The following is a 10,018-nucleotide window of genomic DNA, read 5'->3' as shown; positions in this document are numbered from 1 at the left end:
CCTAATTTAGTTATTATGTATCGTAAACAATTATTAGCTAACGTCAATATTATATTATGGAATAACCTTAATAATAACAATGTAAGAAGTTAATTTATAATAACAATTTGCTAATAGCAGTGAATCCATGTCTATAGTCACGTAGTTAATGAATATACTACGGTTTTGTACCTGACTTACCTTGCACATTTTTGGAGCCATAGGTTAACACTGGACTGTTAAAAGACTTGAAGTATTTTGGATCAAAAGGTGTACCGAAGTTTCCGATTCGGCTGTTCATCTCTTGCGTACGATCTCCGTGGCACAGCGGTGAGCGCTGTGGCTTCCAAGTTCCAAGGTTCGATTGCCAGCAGGGGCAATTCGGGAATTTATATTTTGTGGGGTCTGGTATGGTGAACGGTTTCGGTCGTGGCTAGGTTAGCGATTTAGCGTTTCGGTAAAATGGCGTAGAAACGGATTAGGGATATGGGTTTAATATAACTGCCATACCCCCTAACAGGTTAGCCCGCTATCATCTTAAACTGCATCAACACTTCACGAACTTTTAAAAGAGATGATGCAGAATTAAGACTTCAAATGAGGTAACTTTCCGAATGGAAGAACATGATAAAACACTGAAAAACTCCGATGTCATTCTACGCTTATTTGCAGACCCTTAAAAGTTATAGACGGATGAACAGACGGACTAACAAACAAAAGTAAGCTGGGAGAGCTCGCTACGCTCGTCAAATGTATACAATTTCCAAGGACTGGATGGTCACGGCTAGAGTCACGGTTTAGAGATAACCTAAATATTTAGCTTATCGACTCTTGTTGTTGGATTGTGTAATTTGGCTATTAAAAACAACCACTGATCTTATAAGCGTGACATTAACGGATTCGGTTTCCGAACGTCTTAGAACGTTTTAGTCTGCCTAAATAAATTAAATAACCAAAATAACCAGTAATCCCTCTCTCTTTTTCTTCAGTCGGTTCCTAATGACTGAGGATCACATCTGTGATCACTCCAATCGCTGATATTTTGTAATAGATTTAATGTCTGTATCGAGTTCAGTAATCCCTATATATATTTAATTTTACCCTAAAATTGTTTATGAAAAACCAATATACAGACAACATTTGAGGTTGACATATTTTCTCTGTAGTAAAAAATATTACTTAATCGTATACCTATATCGGATAAACGCTTTAAGTTATTAATATTATCAGGAATAGCATATCTTTTTCTCGCTGAGAAGAACTTCATAAATTTTAAGATATGTCTGATGTTTAAACCTAATTTTGGAATACTCACTATCTTAATTAACCTTAATCCGCGACAAGACAAATCTGTTCGGTCTTATTTATAACTTAATCTCTGTTCGTTACTAGTCTGTAATTTCGTAATGGTTGGCTGTCATATCGATCAATACGCCATCACGTGAAATGGCAGAACGTTAATTTATGCCGTCATGCATAACCTCTCGACAATTAAAAATTATATTTATTTTACAGACTAAATAAAGATAATATTGCACACTGGGGCGTCCAGTGAGGCGAACTTGTTTTTTAATCTCCAGGGATTCTTTTGTTTTTTGGGCAAAAAAAATCCTTGGGACGTCATTACGTTTCCGCGACACAAGCTACTTCTGTGCAAACTTTTGTTAAAATCGGTTTACCTTTTTGTTTAGTCGTGCATTGGTATTAGTGTTGCCCAAATGCAAGAACAAGACGAGACTTAGCCAGTCTTGGTCTTGGTCTTGCGCTAATACACCTGGTCTTGGTCTTGGTCTTGGTCTTGCGCTCCCAGTCTTGGTCTTGGTCTTGGTCTTGCAGCAAGAGTCTTGCAAGTCTTGCAATTACCTATTAGTCTATTACTATTTATTAAAGTTTACTTTAAATCTTAGAAAAACGTATTAGAATTGGAACATTGTGAGCTTGAATTAACATAGCCATAGTAAAGATCAAGCAGATTAATAAATAACTGAAGATTTGATAAGAAATTCGAAAAATCAACTGACCTATATGTCGTTTTCCATGGAAGTAACTGTTTCTTAATAAACATTTATGATTTATAAGCTTACATTTGCTAAAACATGTAAAAAAACAAATTAATTACAATAACTTGACTGTATTTTAAAGAACAATACTTATCTGTCTAGAAAGAGATTGAACCCTCAACTTATAAGAAATTTAATAAAAGAGTTTTACGATTTATCATTTATTTGAATAAAAAATAAAATACAACACAAATCAACAGCTTTATCATTAGGTTATGATACTTTATATCAATTCTTTTGACCAAGAATTAATACAAAGTAACCATCTGGCTGACTCATCACTTAACCTATTTCTATGTTTTCTAATTACTAATGATGCTTTAGAAAATAACCTCTCAGCAGGTACTGAAGTTGCAGGTATTGAGAGAAAATCACGGGCCATTTTCGATAATTTCGGATACTCTGTCTCATGCGTCCTCCACCAATCTAAAATCACCAATCTGAAACTTATTTATTCTTTGGAACACCTGTAGGTACTCTTAAAATTCGAAATTATTTTGCATGAATAGTGTCAAATGTTATGATTTCGGCGCGGCGGCAACGATTGTTTTAGATTTCAAAAGAAGCCGCCGGCGCGTGTATCATAACCATGTACTTCCGAAAAGCGGCAAATTTCTTTGAGAAGTAAGTACAAAACCTTTGATGCCGCATTATCAAAGTGCCGATGGTTAAAACATAACTATGCATGCACTCAGTTTGATTTTAATAGATATTTTTTTATTCGCTATGTTTATGGTATTAGTCGTAATGCGCATAGGTCCAGTTTTTCATATTCTTTGCGTCTCATAGAATTCCTAAGCGTACCTACCTACCTATACACCGAACTGTTACACCTAACTACTCCGTGAAATAGCGCTAAGTCCTAGCTGCAAGACGCAAGAGTCTTGCAGGCTATGTCTTGTTCTTGCTCAAGTCTTGCACGGTCAGTCTTGGTCTTGGTCTTGCTAAAAATACGCGGTCTTGTTCTTGGTCTTGGTCTTGCAAAAACGCAAGAACAAGACCAAGACTGCAAGACCAAGACTGAATTTGGGCAACACTAATTGGTATTGGTATTGGTATTGGTAAGAAGCAATTTTTAAATCCTGTGGAAACGGTTCCTGGGTGCATTTCCGAGACATAATATATAATTTTGACGGCCGACTAGCGCAGTCGGCAGCGACCTTGCTTTCTGAGTCCAAGGCCGTGGTTTCGATTCCCACAACTGGAATTTTTTTGTGTGATGAACATGAATGTTTTTCAGTGTCTGGGTGTTTATCTGTATATTATAAGTATTTATATAGTATAAAAATATTCTTCAGTCATCTTAGTACCCATATCACAAGCTACGTTTACTTTGGGGCTAGATGACGATGTGTGTGTATCGCATACTATATTTATTTATTTATTATTTATTTATATTCCATTTTTGGGATAAAATCATTATGTGTACGAAATTTCAATAGATTAGTGCAGAGGACAGTAATTAAAACATGAATATAAAACATTAAGAATGTATACCGTGGGTTTTCTTGGATGGGATTCCTATAGAAAAGGTAGATAGATTCAGGTACTTGGGGCATATTCTCACTGAAGATTTACGTGATAACCTCGACATTGAACGTGAACGTAGGGCTCTGGCTGTTTAGTGTAACATGCTCGCACGCCGTTTTGCAAAGTGAAGTGAAGAGGCGAAGCTGACACTGTTTAGGGCATACTGTCAATGCCTTTATACGTGTTTTACTTTACACAGCTTTGGTTTAACTACAACAAAAATGCACGTAGCAGTATCAGAGTGCAGTATAATAACGCATACCGAATTCTGATGGATCTGCCAAAATACAGCAGTGCGTCAAAGATGTTTGCCGATGCCAGAATACCAGACTATTTCGCGCTTATTAGATCTCAAGTTGCAGCCTTCTGGTTCCGTATACGGAATTCCAAGAACGGAATCCTTGGTGTATGCTCCGAGTACCCGGAGAATCCTATTGTAAAGAGCTGGCTTGCCGTGCATCGCGACGGAAACCGTAAATAGTAGGTTTTACGGGTACGAACCCTCTTTTGGGGTAATTTATTATATTTTATTTATATTTTTTTAATTGTTTTCATTTCATTTATTATTTTTAGGTCTTTTAAAAATACTTTGCTACTTTTTTTACGTGTATATTGAGATGGGTTTTACCTGAATTAAACAATTATTATTATTATACACCATAAAAAAAAAAAGATAAATACTTATAATACACAGATAAACACCTAGACACTGAAAAACATTCATTTTCATCACACAAACATTTTCCAGTTGTGGGAATCGAACCCACAGTGTTGGACTCAGAAAGCAGGGTCACTGTTCACTGCGCCAATCGGCCGTCAATGTAAAAGTGTTTGGGTTTTCTTTCAATGTTAAATTAAAACGTAAAATGGAGACACGTTCAATATTAAATCGGAATGTGCTTTGTGACGTTAAGTATGACGTCTTTTTATTTATGAGCTCTGTTTTCTTTACGCAATGACCGCGTTTTGTAAAGGTAGTGACAAATAACACGTAATAACCTATTTTGTTCAACACATCGGTTCATCCAAAACGTTTATAAAAGTAACAAAAAAAGCCTTTTTCGCTGTAGGAAGATTCAGTATAGGGGTAATGTAGCAAACAAGACAAGATTCTTAGTATTACTTAATAGGCCGAAAACCGGGCTCTTTGACATTTTAATTTTAAAACGTCGAAGAAGGCGTCGCGTCTCGTGATTGATAATGACATTATTATTATTTAAAAATTCAAAAATCATTTATTTAAAGAATTTTTGAAAAGTTCAGTCGGCTTCTTCTCGGTAGAATTTGCCTTCCGAACCGGTGGTAGAGACAGACTTGATGTTTCAAAAGTGCTTATATTAGGCCTACTTGAAACAAAGGAATTTTGAATTTTTGAATTTTATCTGCGCTTAAGCGATTTTTTTTCTATTCTACTACATGTTTGACTTTGACAGCAATCTCACCTGGTTTTAAATGATCATGATGGATGGCCGTTTAAGATGGTAACGAGCTAACCTGTTAGGGGTATAGCAATTATATACAACCCAAACCCCTTATCGGTTACTACGCGACATCGTACCAGAATCAGTTAGCGTCACGTCTTTTTCGGTTGGTAACTAGCCCACTCATCTTCATAAGGCGACGAAAGAAAATCCGATAGCCCAAAAAATACGCACATAAAATTCAGTCAAAACAGTCGTAGCAAATTGAAATTTATTCAAAATACCAATGGATATGAAAATAAAATATATTCATTAAAATTTCTTCAAAGTCAAGCCACATAATGCTTAAATAAACTTACTTTATTTAAGAATTATTGTATTGACTTTGAATAACGTGTATGAGATATTGAGGACGTTTGCGAGCTAAGGATATGTAAATTCTGGGAAACAAAAATAAAACATAGTGAATATTCCATTGTCATTTTAATAAATACATTGTCAAAGTATATCTACAAAAAAAAACAACACAATACTTACAACAGTAGGTACCTTAGATAGTTTGAATACATAACATTATTATAATCGGCAAAGTTTGGTAAAAAACAGTAAATAGAACTCTAGGCTTATTCAAATATATGCATTTGGTGTATAAGAAACATCTCGTAGCGGATGTGATCGTTCCATTGCGGCGGCGGCGTTTATTACTGTCCGGTAATTGAGGACGGCAAAATGCATGAATAGGTATTTATTTTTAATATATCATGTTAGTAAATTTGCGTTATTTACCTAAACTGCGGGTGGAAAACATTACATTACAGCCCCGTGGGGTAGTAAAGTAATTCAAGAGAACCCTTGACTATTTTTATAATAGACAATCTATGTCTATAAATAAAATGGAGACCAATGATGTAGGCACGTAACAAACCTTTTAATAGCTTATCTTTTAGTACTTTTAATTAATAGTTTTAACTTACATTATACGAGTGTGTTTTAAATAACGACTTCTATTTTTTTCTATTATTTTATACCAATTTGAAATAATTATTGGTTGATAAACTAATTTATAAAAGTTAAAGCCTAAATAAAATCAAAAACATGCTCCAATACAATATAACGCAATCACACTTTAAAATATTCCTTGGTTGGAAGTTTACTCTTGGACATCGGTATTTATTGGTAGGAAGTTTCAAACTTTACGGTTATTTTGCTATAACCCGTTGCTTATTTTATAGTGATCTCACAGAAAGGGTAAGTACCTGTGGTAAAACGCAATAATTGGCACTGATTATTTTTGCCCTTGATGCCACGGATACGGTAGGCTGAAGCGTTTGGATGTAAGTGTGTTTGTATACACTGTATACATTACATTTGTCTGTGTGTTTGTACATAATATGTGTTAGTTTTTGTGTTAATGGTTGTGTTTGTGCGTTTGTTTGTTATATAAGGATAATATTAATAAGTTTCATAACATACAAAGAATAATAAAAATAACAGAGAGAAAAAAATACTTTAATAATAAAAATGTACTTGTGTTGTGGTCAAAGGGTCACCTCCAGGTCACCTTCAGGTGCTGCAACACAGAGCTAACTCTGTGTTGCAGCACCTGAATACTGAACGCTGATTTTCAGTAGGGATCCAAGGTGATACCACGGACAAGCAGCGGCATGGTCTGACATAGTGCTTGTATATTCTTTGGGTAAGTTATCGTTAAGTAACAAAGATGATACAAACAGAACGTCCTTTAACCTAATAATATAACAAATATATTTAATATAAAAAATAAACGAATAAAAAACCCTGTGCAAGCCATTTATGATTATACACTACCCGCGAATTCGTCTGGGTGGACTTCAGAATTGAGTCTAAAGCTTCGCTCGTTAACAATTTTTAATCTTATCACTGGAACTATTTGAGAGATCGGTATTAAAGTACTCGTCTTTTTCCATTGCATAGGTGACATGCAAACCAAATTTCAAAGCTGTCTGCCCGCGGATTAGCTCGTAAACTTTTCGATTTCCCTTCAGGAACTACTTAAGAAACTACTAACCTACCTAATATTCCTAATATCCCGAATATTAGGTAGCCTATGTTCTTTTCCATGTCTAAGGCTTCATGCATGCTAAATTTCATCTAAATCCGTTAAGCCGTTTTTGCTTTATTGAGTCAATAAAGCAAAAACGGCTTAACGGATAACAACATCAACAAACATCCGCACTTTCACATTTATAATATTAGTAGGAAGTAGGATATTATATTATTATCACTAACACTAATGCGATAATAATATGAACGCTATTACTCGAAATTCATTTTTTGATTGAAAGAGCCTTTGCCAGTGGGGACATCACTAGGCTGAGAATGGTAATTATTCTAATGCAAATGCCATTGGAGTGTGCAAATTAACTTAAATCTATGAACGCTTTAATTAATTAGCTATAAAAAACGAATGTTAATTATATATTACCTTTTCTATTAATTGGCTCATAAAAGGGCTTCATGGTTGTGGCGTATGCTCTGCCACCGGCCATTAATTAACCCTAATTAATAATAATATATACATTATTTCTATTATAGCATAAAAAAACCGGTTTAGATACGATTCGTGCAATATTATGAACTAACGTAAGTATGAGTAACGTCTATGGCATTGACGTTAATCTCCAGTGTAGAGTTATGGTATATTGTTGTGTTTATATCCTCTTTGCAATTATATTTCAACGTCAGTAATAAGCAGGTTTACGTGAACTCCAGTGATGAGTTTACTCAGTGAAATCCGTAGACAGATAAACGTCCAAGCTAAAAATCTCTTCAAAGCCAATGCACTCTTTTTGACCGACTCACAAAAAATGAGGAGGTTATCAATTCGGTTTTTTTTTTATATTTGTTTCCTCAACACTTTGTCAATGGACTGATTTGCAAAATTCCTTTTTTTGTTTAAAACGTGGTCCAATTTTTATCAGATCAAGATCTGTTGAAGGGATTCTGGAAAAATCCAGGAAATTCTTTAATTATTATTGGGTACCTAACCTATACTATTTTTTTTTACTTTTATAAAAGGGTTTGTTTAACACTGAACATGTCACCCTCATAGGTTTGTAGTTTATAATATCTACACTTACTTCTAACTACTCTCTACGCCGCATAGTTATATAAATCATTTTGAATAGCATTCCAGCATCCCGTGAAAGCCGAGCAGCCAGAATGGTATTAAAAATACCAACAATCATATTTTCTAAATTAAACATAATAAATTTATTTGTTCTTACAACCTCGTTATGGACACATTCCAAAAGGCTGCTTCTAGGAAGCAGGCCACTCCGCTCTCATCTCTCACAAAACAGAAAAATTCTAAAGATTGTAAAACTTTAAAATGATGTTGGAAAAGAGCAATCTGCTGAGTTTTTGCCGGCTCTTCTCAGTGGAATCTGCCTTCCGAACCGGTGGTAGAGTCACTACAAACAGACAGACTTGTCGTTTCAAAAGTGTTTATTAATTAGGCCTACTTGAAATAAACGAATTTTGAATTAGAATTTTGAATTTGATATACTGGATGTCTTTCAGCATTTGTTTTGTGAGAGATGAGAGCGGAGCCACAGCTACATTCTGTACAGTTTGGATTAGGGATCTATTTCAAAAGGAAACCAAAACTATTCAGAGGAAGATGCATGAGCTCTTAAAGCCAATTAAATGTAAAAATAATATTTGAAGAAGTATTTTTTAAGTAACTGGAGCATTTGCTTTCGTAGCACTATTTGGTCATATGAAACTTATGATGTAGACCACCAGAGGATGGCCACCAGAACCACACGATAACAGGTATTGCATGGGCTGTGATTCGATTATTTTATAGGGTTTGTGAGCAATTTATGCTCGTGACAATAAAGTTGCTAATGACGAAATGCTGGGCTAACTCGTCAACCATTAACGCACCAAGAAAATTTTGTTATTCGGTTATACGTACAATAAACAAACTTAGTGGTGTACATAATTTTTCTATTCTGTAATCTATCAAAATTGAGTACAAAACTAATGGTACGATGACCACTTTATTCGTTTAACACTAAATCAATTTTAAGTTACTTTGAAATAATAAATTCAAGTATGCAAATGCTGTTCAAACGAGTGTGCAAAAAAACTCGTGCGTATATTATTGCTACCAATATTCATATCAAAATTTAAAGTAATTAAGTAGTTAATAGATACATATCTATCTAAAAGGAATGTTAAATACCTTTGATACATTTTTTACTGGTATAAAATAGCTATTGCAGCGGTGTTCATAAGTACTAAAAAAATAAAAGCGCTAATTCATAAATATTATTTTATGTTATAGCTAGCTGTTGCCCGCAACTTCTTTCGCGTTAGTTACGGTATTTCACAAATTCCGCGGGAACGAATACCTATGTCCTATTCAAACGTATAATCTATCTCTGTGCCAATTTTCATCCAGATCGAGTCAGTCATTCTGGCGTTATAATGAGTGTTACTCAACATACATCCAAACTTTAGCATTAATAAAAGTCATCATCAACCCTTTACCGCCCCAATACAACGCAACGCAAATGTTTCGCCGTCCCGTCTTGCCCCACAGTGTCCCGCGTTAGATCTCCCATTCCTCGCAGTTTTTCGGCGCGGAGTCACCTCACTGTGACGTATTTGCGGATCCTTGGAACACCGTTTTTAACCATTCCCTACAGTACTGTGAGAAATGTAATAGCACCATGTTTTTGGCTTAACTATTTTTTGATTTTTTGAGAAGATAGTATAATTAACTAGTAGGTAAAACTATTGTTACGTTAATTGAATTGTTAGAATTATGTATTTGGTTCTGTTTTTATTTTTGTATTTTCATTTTTTTTGGTTCTCGTTTTAATCTGTATAATTAAATCTGCTATTTATTTCATTAGTGTAATTGAATTAAAAAATAAATAAATAATAACGGGTCTCCTCTAACAATGAGACCATTTGCATGGTTCAGGCCGTAGTCCACCACGCTTGCCCAGTGTGGATTGGTGGACTCCACACACC

This window comes from Pararge aegeria, chromosome 9 (assembly GCF_905163445.1).
Source record: "Pararge aegeria chromosome 9, ilParAegt1.1, whole genome shotgun sequence".
NCBI classification, from domain to species: Eukaryota; Metazoa; Arthropoda; class Insecta; order Lepidoptera; family Nymphalidae; genus Pararge; species Pararge aegeria.
Note: the sequence above shows the minus strand (reverse complement) of the source record.